At 37.0% G+C, this 14,079-nt stretch overlaps 1 pseudogene; it reads left to right on the top strand.

The window, feature by feature from the left end:
- The first annotated feature begins 13,132 nt into the window (after positions 1-13,132).
- Positions 13,133-14,079, top strand: part of LOC118922614 (protein Shroom3-like) — a 34,942-nt pseudogene continuing 33,995 nt past the window's right edge.

Genomic DNA, 14,079 nt, shown 5'->3' with positions numbered 1-14,079 from the left:
CCTAGAGGACCGGGCCCCACCCCAGGACTGGAGGCACATGGAGGTGACACCTGAAGCAGTAGGAGTGGCCCCTTGGCATAGTAAGCAGATCCGTTGAGAAGCAGAGTGCCCGTGAGGCAGCGGGGACTGTGGGTTGGCTGCTTCTCACAGTATTAAAAAGGTCTACAGAGGAGACCCAAGAAATGGTGGCACAAGAACATGAGCTGCAAACTTCTGTGGATTCCCTGAGGAAGGAGATGGCCTAGATGCGAGAGGAGGCAGCACGAGAACACTGGTGGCAAGGTGCCATTGGAGAGATAAACAATTCCTTACAGAACAAGATGGCAGCTCTGCCAGGTGCTCTAAAGGAGGAAGAGGCCATCAAGGAAAAAGACAAACTCCTGAGGGAAGCACAGGTGGAGGTGGCACGAGAACATCAGCTGCACAGCATTGAGGTGAAGATAAGAGAGCTTCTGAAGACTGAGCTGGCATTGTTGTGAGGCACTGTGGCAGAGGCGGCACTTGGGGGAGTGGAGAGAAAGTTGCCATCAGCCCCAAAAATGGAGGGGCTGGGGAAGAATGAAGGGGTGGTGCTGGAGGCACTGGCCCCTTCTGTATTGAAAGCACGCCCAGTGGTTATAAAGAAAATAGACCCAGCAGCTGCAAGTTCCCCAAGGAGAGGAGCAGCCCCTCCCCAGGTCGTGGAGCACTCTATGCTCCGCCCCTATACTCAGGCTGAGCTGGTGGCTGTGGGACTTAGGGGTGGATGGAATTGTTCTGTCGGGATCAGAGATGGGGAAGCTGTCTTCCCTGACAGTGCAGCCCGCCTTGAGGCAGCGATACAAAATGCAAGGAGACACATGCAGTAGCTGAAGCAACAAGAACCCGGAAAGAAATAAGACCTATTACTCACTGGAGAAATTTGAGGGACCCCATGAGGGTTACAAGGACCCAGATGTGGGTTGATCTGATACTGGCAAGAGTAGATGGAAGGAAATTAGATGGGAAGTCAAATAGGATCTTACTGGAGCTATGGCAACAGCTGAAACCAGAGCATCAGTTCCAGCCATTAAGACCAAAGAGGCAGAGGTCAGAGACAGAGCCACGAGTCCTGCCTGTGTGTCTGTAAGACTTTTTGCTAGAGAGGCTGGAGAACAATGTTCGAGCTTCCTTACACAGGGACCACTGCAGAGGACTGAGGGCACATAGATTGAGAGGAGAGAATCCTGGAGGGGTGGAGTGTGGATAAAATGAGAGTTCCTGTGGCCAGGATTCTCACTGGCCCTGGTTGACTAGCTCACTGTACACCTGTAGGCAATTTGACTTGATATAAAGAGCTCTGCCCAGTGTTCTGGGCACAACACGGTGACACAGCTGCAAGGCTGCAGGAGAGCAGAGCAGAGGCTGGACTGGTGGCAGCACCGAGGACAGAGGCCTAGAGGACAACTGTGCAGGATGGCTGTGCAGAAAGAGGACGGTGGTGTGGGATGGCTGTGCAGGCAGAGAGGCCCAGAGGACAGCTGTGCAGACAGAGGGGCGCAGAGGCAGAGACTGGCTTGCTGCATATGGACTCGCTCTGAGAACGCTTTGCTGTCATTTTCTTTGGTCACGTTGAATCCATAGCGAACTTGCCAGGGCTGAAACCCACTGGCAAGACATCAACCAATGGTGTTAGGACACTGAATACCTGTATGAAAAGGAATGAGGTTAAAGTCTTTTCTCACTCCATCCACAAAACTAAACTCAAAATGGATCATAGGATTAAATGTAAGAGTTAAAACCTATAAACTTATTAAAAGGTAGTATAGGAATAAATCTTTATGAACTTGAGTTAGACAAAGCCTTCTTGGATATGATATCAAAAGCAGAAGTGGTTAGAACAGATTTATTGAATTTAAGAATTATTTTCAAAGTGTTACAAAGAACACCATTAAGAAATTGAAAACATACCAAAGACTAGGAGAAAATATTTGCAAATCGTATGTCTGATAAGGGATTTGTATCCAAAATACATAAGAGGTCATCACTCAGTAAGAAAAGAACTAACCCAATTTTTAATAAATAGGCAAGGGATTTGAATATTTTTTTCAAAGAAGATATTAGTACAATCAATGAATACATGAAAAGATTAACATCATTAGCCTCCAGGGAAATGCAAATTAACATTACAATGAGATACCACTTCATGCCAACTAAGTAGACTTTAACCAAAATGTAAGATGATGCCAAATGTTGACAAGGTTGCGGAGAAATGAGAATCCTCATACTTTGGTGGTAGGAATGTAAAATGGTGCAGTAACTTATTTTCTGACAGTTCTTTACTAGGTTAAAGATAAAGTTGCCATATGACCCAGCAATTCCATCTCTAGGTATATATGTATGAGAAATAAAAAGTTTCAGCCACACAAAAGCTTGTACAAGAATGTTTGTAATAGCATTTTCCATAATCACAAGAGTCATAACAACTTAAGTGGCCATCTCCTGGTAATTGGATAAACAAAATATGCCATATTCCACATAGTGAAGTATTAAACAATAAAAACAATGAAATAGTGATGCATACTACAACATGGATGAACTTTGAAAACATACAGCTAAATGAAATAAGCCAGCAACAAAAGATCACATATTACGTTTTTTTCCCCATTTATAGGAAATGTCCAAAGTAGACTAAACTAGAGACACAGAAAGTAGATTAGTGTTTGCTAAGGGCTGGTGGATGGAGAGCAACAGGGAGTAACTTATCAGGCCTACAGGGTTTCTTTTCATACTGATAGAAAATGTACTAAAATTAGATTGCAGGGATGATTATATAACTAAATATACTAGAAATCGCTGAATTGTACGCTATGTTGGTGCATTGTGTGACATTTGAATTATATCACATTAAAAGCATTTTAAAAGAGTTGGAAAGAAATTGATGCAAGTTCTCGAACAATTATTTTTGGAGGAAAAAGAGAAAATGGAAGGGAAAAGGAAAGGCAGAGTGAGCTGGTCAGTGTGGGGGAAACTACTGATTGCTTCTGACAGCAGAGAAATAATTTGATATAAAGTCAAAAGCCTTCAAAAGTTTCTCTGAAAAGAACACAATATTTTTCCTAGGTAAGTACAGAAATTTGGAGGGAAATGGCTTCAAAATGGATAGAAAAATGCTGAAACACTAATTTACTATAGTAAGCAATAGATTACTTCAATTATTTTGCAATCCTAGTTCTTATACTTTTAAGTTATCAGTAAACACAGAAGATATTCTTTCTTTCTGAACTACTAGGTATTTTCCTCAAACTGAATGCTTCTGCATTTATCATGGCATTTTTTTATTCATGTTCCTTTTGCCAGATTTGAATATATTTGCTTATTTATAGTCACATCAGTAATAACAATAGTAATATCCTGCAAGCAAAATCCCTTGCTATTAAATCAGCCTCTAATTTTCTTTAGAAGTCACTTGAAAGTCACGGGAGAAATTATCTTGACCACTTATTTTTATCTAGGTTTTTACCTCCTGTCTAATTTTCAGAGAAAAAAAGTATGTGTTATTTCTGTAATTTGCTCTGATGGCTAACAATTGTACACCTGGGACATCCTGGTTCAAATCATCATTCCATTTCCAAGAGCAGGGGAGACCAGCTATCTCATTCCTTTTAATATTCTTCCTTGTATGTGAATGTTTTTAATGTCACCTTTCAGACATTTGACTACTCCTCTAATAAATCACCCCAACTTCATTTTATTTGTCAGTCAAAAAGACAAAATAGAACAAACAAGCAAAACCTGGTAAAAATCTGCACTTAGATGTGTAGGATTAAATAGGTAACCATTTAATGCAGTAACATATTTAGAATAATAGCTTGTAGTTATTGTTCTAAGAAATGTATGCGTTCTCTGTCATTTAATAATCACAGCAATACTTTAAGGAAGACCTATGTTATCTCCATTTTACAACTTACTAAAGTTTTGAGGAAACTGAGGCACAGAGAAAGACTCAAGAAAACCTTCAAATACACACAAATATAGTGAGAACCGTCCACTGAATCCCGACTTACCCATAATTCAGCCACAGTAACCACCAACTCACTACCTATGTTGCTTCATTTGTACTTTTACTCACACCTTCTCGAATATTTTGATGCAAATCTCAGAACTCATTGATATCCTATATTTTTCTGTAAACATTTATAATGTATCTCTCAATAATAGAGGCCCCCTTAACATAATCACAATACTCTTATAATACCTAACACAAACAATACTCCTTCATTACATAAAATGTACAATAAGTGTCCACAATTCTCTGACAGCAACTTTTTTTGACAGGTTGCTTGAATTTCAATCCAAATGCAATCCATACGTTGCAATGGGTAATATGACTCAATCTATAAATTTCCCTTCCATTGTTTTTTTTTCAATTTATTTGTTCAAGAAACCACTCCATATGGAGGTGTAGCATCTCTTCCCATCTGTATTTGCAAATTATATCACATTGGTGTATTTCAACAGATCTCTCTGCACTTTCTGTACTTTCTGTGATCACTTTGGGGTTTTAAGCTTCAGGAAGAATATTTTTTAGGTAGTGTGGATTTTTTTTTTTAAGTTTTGTTTTTTTTATTGGTATCATTTATCTACAATTACATGAGGAACATTATGTTTACTAGACTCCCCCCTTCACCAACTCTCCCCTACATACCCCATTAGTCACTGTCCATCAGCATAGTGAGATGCTGTAAAATCACTACTTGTCTTCTCTGTGTTGCACAGCCCTCCCCGTGCCCCCCAATTATACATGATAATCGTAATGCCCCCTTTCTTCTTCCCCCACCTTCTCCCTCCCTTCCCACCCATCCTCCCCAGTCTCTTTCCCTTTGGTAACTGTCAGTCCATTCTTGGGTTCTGTGATTCTGCTGCTGTTTTGTTACTTCAGTTTTTTCTTTGTTCTTGGTAGTGTGGATTTTTAAAACAGGAAAATGTCTGTCTTTCTAGAGAATTGAGAATGCAAAGAAAAATCTAGTATCCATATCAACTAAGATTAAACATAAGAATGAACAGAGAAGAAAATTTTGCCTGAAATTTAATACCCAAGACAGACTCTAAAATATGGAGGAACAGACTGAAAACAAATAAAAGTATTTCCCGGAAGCTTGATCACAGTTTATTGGACCAATAAACATGGATGAAGTACTTTACAAGCCTTAATTTAAATCTTTCAAACTGACTCACAAGTTACAAATAGGTAGGCTTTGTTCTTTGTTCTTTCATGGTTTGTGTCTTAACATTCACTCCTCGAGTTATGTCCAGGATCATTTGTTATACATTTCTCAGTGACACTGTTTAATTTCTATAAAAGAGATCATGAAATCAACTTCGGAATGTAGTGAAGAGTATTGGGACTAGGAACAATCCCAAGCTTTTCTGAGGAGAGGAGAGATTATGGAAAGTAAATTTGTTGACAGTATCACAAAATGAGATTTTTTTTTTTAATTCTGTAAAACTACAGAACAAATGTATTGCCACTTATTCTAAGTCCAGTTGTGGAGAATGGATTGCAAAAGAGAAAACCATTAGTCATAAATACTGTAATTTCCCATCTTCATGCCTAGAGATATGCAGCTCTTATTTTTGGCCAACTTGCATTTTGTTAAGTCTAAAATTATTGGCTTTGAATGAAATGGCAAGAGATCAGGGAGCTGGGAATAAAACATGACACAGGGAAATAATACCCTTGTACTACATATTGCTTTGCATTTCATGGGGTTCTTTTCCTCTTCTTATCCAAATTTCATATGGAGCTCTATCAATGTGACAAGATACAGATAAGTGTATTGGTAAGATACAGATTTCTATGCAGGTTTGTATGGAAATCATCTGTCCATCAAACTCTTCCTTTTAATCGTCACATTCTTTCACTTGTATTCCTTATGTTGTAAAATGACTCTCAATCTTAATTCTGCTTTTCTATGCTCTTTGGGAATTATTTCTATTTTTTAATGGCATGGAAGCTCTCTGGTATTTGAATCTGGTCAGTTGTGCTGTGGGTAAAACTGTAACATTTCCAGAATATCTCGCCTGGCTTTAGTGCCTTTTGCATATCCTCAGGGGTGGAGAGAAGCTCATCTCCTTGTCCATGGGTAATTACCTGGGCAACCGAGGCGTGTCTGAACCTGAGAGGTTAAGGGGAGGGGCTGGCTGGCTTGCTGGCTTGCTGACTTCTTCCAGAGCAGAGAGAGACAGCCCTGGACAGCAGCTCATAAGCAATGAACGGGTTTTAAACTTTATTTCTTCCTTTGACTGATTTCAGTTTTTAGAGGTATTTTGCCCCGGGATTTCCTCTCCCCATACTTATATGTGCCAAAGTAAAGTTCATACTCAACTCTTTATTCTAGTACATAAGAAGAAGAAGAGGGTCTCAGACTCAGAGCTGTCTACAGTTTTGATGGAATAGAACCATTATAAAAAGTACAGTATTCCAGGACATGGTATTCTCCATTCAAAAGATATAAAGACTACTCAATATGGTAAAAAAAATAGTACAGCTTTTTAGCCAAAGAGCCCAGGCTTAAATTTCAGATACATCACTCTACCAGCCACCTAATTTTGGCATGTCTCTTACTCTAAGACTGTTTCTTCAACAGTAAAATATGAAAAATTCTTGCTTTTCAGGCAGGGTATTAATATTCTAATCAATATCTGTGAGGGTACTTGAATATTGATAGCTTGAATATCTATATATCTATATATATATGTTGATTTCCATAGGTGATTCTGATATAATAATGCCACATAGCACTATTTTATCACTGTTTTAATGTGAACTTTGATAACTGAACACATGTCTGTGAGCTTATTGACCATTAATTTTTCATTTTTTATGAATTACTTCATTATGTACTTTGTTCATTTCTCTACTCAGCTACTCCATGTACTCCACTGATTTCTAACTGTTCATTTTATACTAACAATATTAATCCATAACATTATCTGGAATTTTTTTTCTAATTTTTTGCTTGTCTTCTAATGTATTATGGGGGAGATTTTTGAAATAATATTTATAAATATTTGGTAATCAATACTTTTTGTAATTGTTAACAGAAAACTTCCAAACCATGAGATCACATTAATATGTATGTGTAATATATAATATACATCATAATATATATAGTCAGTCCTGGCCTTGCAGGGTAAAAAAAATTACTCTGCAAGCTGAAACTGGAAAAATAATAATATATGGGGACAATCACAATAGTTATCTTTGAAATTTGTCAAAATATTAAAAGCTTCTTTATTCTTGGTTATAAATAGATAGAAAAATGAAAAAATAGTAATGTAACATTTGTGAAGAACAATGCAATTTAAAATACTGGAAGTATGGAGAATTTAAATGTTTGATTACTTTATTAAAAACAAACATATCAAAAATAATTTGAACAGCGTTTTCCTTCTTGTATAACATATGACTCAGAGTTCTCCTTTCTAACTTTAGATTAGCTTCGAATATTTTATCCTTTGCAATTTCGATGTCATGAAATATCTCCAAAAGTCCCTTTAATGTGGAAGTTTTACCAATGTCACTTGCCATGGGACATCAACGTCCTTTCTCATTACCACCACTTTCCAATTTTTCTTCCACCATTATCACTTTTTATTTCTAGGATATACTTTCATCTTTTTGACCAATTTCCTTTTGATTATTCATTTTTGTAAAATGTCACATGGGTTTATCAGTGGGTAACAAAAAGTAAATGCAATTAAAAACTTTCCTGTGTGTGAACAGATGTATGGAGACCAATTACCTACAGACCCCAAAAGAAGTGATGTGATTGGTCACTGATCATTTATGCAGTGATTTGTTGATTTGTGGATTGAAAAACTAACAGTAAAGTTTATATTTCATCCAATTACTCAGTTAATATACTGTAGTAACTGAAATTTTAACCATGTTGTTGGGGGACTAATATTTTTATTTTATTTTTAATATTTTACTTTTTTATTATTTTATTTTAATATTTTATTAGTTACAACCATGGTAACAGAAATTCATATGTTGACAGTGCAAAGTGAAAGTATATAGTATATATTTATTTAATATAATAAATATATATTTAAATATATTATTTATTCTCTTTAAAGTATTGTTTAACACATATATCTTTATTAACTAGGATGTAAAGATTAATTTGCCTTTACAGACCAAGTTAGTACTGTAAGAATACCATTTATACAGCAGAAAGTTCATGTGAAATGAAGAATGTAAACTACATTCCAATTAAAGAAATTTAAATCCAAAGTATTTTTTGTAAACATTGTTTTTGACATTTAGGTACCAGTTTCCTACCACTCAAAAATAAGAAGAAAAACAAGCCAATAATAAAAAAGCAAAACATCTGGACAGAAACTTTCCCCCAAAAAAGATATAATGATAACAGGTAAATTCATGAGAAGATATTCAACATCATTACTCATTAGGGAAATGCAAATCTAAACTATAACAAGATACCATTATGCATCTAATAGACTAGTTTACATTCATAGGATCAACAGTACCAAGTGCTGGAGAAAATGCAAGTTTTGAATAAACTGAACTCTAATACTTTGCTGGTATTCAAAAAGTATTAAAATCTTTTTATATTTAAATATATATTTTTATATAAAATAAATAAATAAATATATTTATATCAATATATTACTTTACATAAATAAAAATATATTCAAATATATTTGAATATATCTATTCACACAAAAGAAATCTTAATTGCACAAACAATTTAGATTCTGGCCTCTGAGCCATTCTAACTTTTCATAATAGATGGTGCCTATTTGCAACTATCTAGCTTTTTCAGTCTTCTTCCTTTCACCATGTATTTCTGGCTTTCTCCCAGGTGGAGAAGAACTTTCTCTTTTTTTCCTTTTTTCCTATTCCTTTCCCAAAGCTGGAGCTGGTTTCCCCCAGCTCTCTCTGGTGATGGTTTTTGTTATTCTTCTCCCGCACATGAAGGCTTTCACTCTTGAGGGAGACAGAGATGCGTCTGGATGGATTTCGGTGGTGACTGCTGATGTGCTCCTCCAGCCAGCACCATGGGTCTGCTTTCTCCATACTCCTCCTGGTCTTTCCTGTGAGCTCCTGACGTGGTTCCTGGAGATGATACCTGAACAGGAGTGTGAAGCCCCATCTGTCTGTGCCTCCTGGGGCTTTCACACTTTCACTCTGGCTTTCAGCAAGTCCTCAAAAGTTTCTAGCTGGATCATTTTTCAGACCTAAGTAACTGAGGCAGCATTTGCCCCATATAAGCAGATGCTGAGGTTCTGTTTCTCCAGGCAGGTTCCTGTGTCTCTCCAGATTTTGTTAGGCTTTTCACGCTATGACTTAAATTCACTGATGGGTCAAGAATAGTCTTGAATTGCAATTTGTCTTGCTTTTTTTCTTGTAAGGGAAGCAACTTAAAGATCTCTTCTTCTCTGGGTGAAAAAAAAATCATCTGCAGGATTCCAAGCATCACTTCATGGTGTCTCCCATGACAGACAGACAATAACAGAGGCACTGAGCACATTATGGAAAGTAGGGGCCTGAAGCATTGTTTTTAATTGGGTAATATTGAAAAAAAAACCCAAATATCTACAGATAAACTGTAATGAAGCCAAAGAAGCCACAACTACACCAGCCATGAAATAAGCAAAATATGTTTATGTGATTATAAAATTCAAAGGTCTCAGAAGTATATTTTTACATGTAAGAATAATGATAAAGAAAGGTACTAAGAAAACATTTGCAATATGCATTAAAACAAATGCACATGCAAGGCAATATTAGATATCTATGGTTTTTGAGGTCGGTATCATATAGAAGTAAAAATCTTAAGGTTACATGCAACTTATTCATAAATTTTATAAAATTAATTTGTGTATTTCATGGTTCTTTCAAGGGTGAATAAATTTCCAGGACATGAAATACCAAGGAGGAGATGACATTGACTTGCTCCTCTCCTGTCACATCCCTAGAGCTGAGAGGGTTCACATATTTTCCTTCTGCATTTTCTTGATTTGGGTTAAAATCCTCCGTGTTCTCCCACCATTCTCTGTCTGCCCTTAACCAAAAACCAATGATTCTTATTTTTTACTAATATCCTAACAGGATCCTCACAAATAACCTATATTACCTGCCACCCCAAACCTCTGTCTTTGTTTATCGTAGTCATTCTGGTCAGAACACATTCCTTCCTTACCAACAACTGATTTCTTCCCCATCCTTCAGTGTTACATTTCTTATACTTGATCTTGTATAATAAGTTATCTTTTTTCCCCAGTAATCATATTTCTTTTCTATAAAACATTAGTGATGTGCTTATACCCTCAACTTTGCTCCCCTTTGTCTGATAATATATTTCCTGCTTCCTTTCTTTTACCAGCACTTATACTAAATAACACAATATTGAAAATCTTCCCTTTGGACGGCCCATCTTTTATCCGTTTCATTTCTAGGTGCTAATGAACTTCTTGTTCATTGCTTAATGGTGGGCATTAGCTCTGTCATTCTTTTAGGCCCCCCCTATTTGACATTGAATATTAAAGAGAAAATCTGAACAAAATTAACTCAACCCTGGATTACAGTTAGTCATGATGTCACATTGTACTAAGAGTTAAATTAATTCAAATTTTCAATTTTACATGGTGGTGGAATTGGCTACTTCTATATTACATGGAAAAATATTTATTCACAGAAAAAATACACATAATAGTTTATATTTTATAATCAAGATCATGCAAGTTTGTTTCTCACATCAACTTGAGAAACTTTCATTTGCTACAGTCCATTTCCATGACAGTGTCATCTTAGAATGGATAAGTAATATATGTGATTAAGATATTGGAACCATTTCCCTCTTAGTTTCTGTTTCATGTGGAAAATATGAAATAGGAGGTAGTTTCAACTTCTGTCTCTGACACTCACACATCCTAGACTGTCAGTCTAGGCTATGGCCCAAGCTATGCTGTAAATTTAAGCTGGTTTGGGAGCCTTCGGACCACTGCTATACTCTTTCAATCCAATTTGCAGCAACATTCATGCCTAAGGCCCTTAGTCTGCAAAAGCTAATTTGGGACTGATGTGACAGGAATTCTAAGCTTTTGCTGCTGGGAATGTAAGAAATAAAACATGCAATGGAAGCAAACAATGGAAAAGATTAAAGCAGTATTTACTGACTTTCCCTACACTGCCACTCTACACAACAGCTACTTACAGTTTTATATTTTGCTTTAAGTGTAGTTTATCCATCCTTAATGTTTGATCTATATATATAACTTCTAGTTAAACATTTTGACAATGGCAATCAACTAAAGAAATATATTTATTCGAGTGACAATACAGTAATTAGCATTGGCTACTGAGTAAGATACAAATTCAAGGCAGTATCTGACTTCTGCCAGCTGTGTGACCTTGGGCAAATTATTTAAACAGTCCTAGACTCAGGTTCTGCATCTGTAGAATGGGAACTATAAAAATACCTATGTCATAACATTGTATAAATTTATGCTAAGAATTCTCCACCTTAGTTTTCCTTCCTTCATCTATAGAAAAATTTTTCAGTCTGCTTGGTTCTGCTTTGCACACCAGGAGGATTGAGCCCCTCAATAACATGCAATTCCTTGCTGTGTCTCTTAATTGGATTCAGTCAAGTAGAAGACACAGCAGGATATGTAAGATTGGAAAGATAGAGATCAGGGCACTTCCCTTCTGCTATAGGCTGAATGTTTATGTTCCACCTGCCTCCAATTCACATGCTGAAATTCTAATCCCCAATGTGATGGCATTTGGAGGTGGGGCTTTTGAGGAAGTGACTAGTTCATGAGGGTGGAGCCCTCATGAATGGGATTAGTGCCCTTATAAAGAGACCCCAGAGAGCTCCCTCATCTCTTCTGCCATGTGAGGACACAGCAAGAAGACAGCCATCTATAACCAGGAAACCTGTCCTCATCAGAGACTAATCAGCTAAAGCCTTGATCTTAGATTTTCTGGCTTCCAGAACCATGATAAATAAATTTCTGGCATTTATAAGCCACCTACTCTATGATATTCTATGATAGCAGCCCAAACTGACCAAAGTACTCTCTCCAGCCCTGGTTCCACACTGTGGCTCCACAGGATTGTAACCCACTACTTCTCCAGCTACCTTGGAAGTCCCAGATGTTGGATTGTAGGAGCATCATTTCCTTCCTTGTCCCTTGAGGTTCAGGGGTCATAATGGCCCTACTATTGCTGGACTCTAGGTACCTCAACACTATGCATTTGTTCCCTAACTCTGCCCACTCCTTTGAACATAATCTTTTCATTCCCAAAATGGCACTTGTAAAAGCAAGACCTGTTCTTTGGGGTTTTGATGGATATGAACTTCATAATTTTGTGAAAAACAAGTACGTTTCCCCTCAACCTTCATTTATCTATTTGACATTTAATTTTCATCCAGGAGTCTTCTGTCACTCAGATTATTTATATTCCCTCTTTTTGAATATTTTCTATTTTTGTTTGTTTTCCATCGAGAAACAGTAAACAGAACTGCACATAGCCCTTTATGTACAGAAACACCATTGGTTTAAAGAAGAAAAGATTAGGCTTTATTACTATTATTACTTTCCACACCTTATCTACTTTGAAGATTTAGTTATTCTTCTCGAGCCTGGAAAACGTTCTGAGAAATGCTTTTCAGGGAGCAGTCTTTGATGACACACACACACACATGTCCACATCTGCCTTGGGTCACAATTTATAAGAACAGTCCTAATGATTTTTCCTAAGTGATCTTATGCATTGCAGCTCACTCTCACTTTATACCAAAGCCAATTTATCCCATCAATATTTTCCACAGTCTTTTTCCCCATTCCTTTTATGAGACACAAAGCAGACACCTCTAGTAGCCACTGGTGCACTCAGCTCCTATGAAACCATTCAAGGTCTCTTCAACTCTCTTAGTTCTACAGACAGAGGCAGAATAAATTAATTTCCCAGCACCTTAGGAACTGTGAACTTTGCCCTCCTCCTATACTCTCATGACTAAAAATAGAAGCAGTGAAAAAGAAGAACCGGAACTGTTGTTTGAACTACAGGCTTTCAGAGCAGCATTGCTGTTTTAGGATGCCAATGTCTTATATTAACTGTGGCAAAAGTCGCATGTCCGGAGTCAAAGGAGAAAATAAACGTTTACTATCCAACTGGAAAGCTGAAAACCAAAGGCAGAAGGTAAGAGACAAGTAATAGAAAACCTTGGATGGAAATACTGTCATGGAGATCAATTCAGTAAATCTGTGCACATCCACATTCATACAAATCAAAGTAACTCGACCAGTTGAATGTTCTGGATTTGTTCCTCTTAGATGTCAGCACTTTGTCTAAGGAAGTGAACAGAAACTAGAATAAGTCTTATCAAAGTTACTAATTCTCCAAATGTATACTCTGTGGTTCCTCAGCTCTTTCTGGTTTGAAATTCTTAGTTCCCTCAGAAGAGACAGAATTACTCTGGAAACACTAGTATGATAAATAAAGGAATTCCTGGACTACTGAATATACATCATATAGGGTGTACTTTGAAAAAATAATCAGGATTCTGTATGTTTCTGGACCCTGGTAGGACAGCCTCTGAAGGGGACACTGTAATCCTAAATTAACAACTCACATCCAAGGTGTTCCTGGCATTATTCCAAGAAAGGCAGTGTTGAAACTGCCTCAATGGAATAAACAGAATTACTCACAGGACTATCTAAACCAACCAGGGCTCCATGATTGTTCTTTTGACAGAGTTCATGAGAAACTTGAAGCTCCATGACATTGGGTCTATTCAAATTCCAGGGTACGTGTGAGGAGATGTAAGGGTTTAACATGTACCCAAATATCTGTTATACATGGACAGACAGAAGCTCTAAAAATTCAAAATATGCAGAAGGATGAAACACCACAGACCCTTAAATAAGTATATAAATTAAGGTGACCAACACTTGACTGAAACCAATACACTTAAAAAATGAAAAGCAGAGTTATTAATAATCATGCCAAGACAATAGGTATAAACCATGTCCATTTTGGGCAAATTAAGATGTATGATCCTCCAAGCACAACTGAAC

Source organism: Manis pentadactyla, chromosome 7 (assembly GCF_030020395.1).
Source record: "Manis pentadactyla isolate mManPen7 chromosome 7, mManPen7.hap1, whole genome shotgun sequence".
NCBI classification, from domain to species: Eukaryota; Metazoa; Chordata; class Mammalia; order Pholidota; family Manidae; genus Manis; species Manis pentadactyla.
Note: the sequence above shows the minus strand (reverse complement) of the source record. Positions and strands in the feature narration are given on the sequence as shown.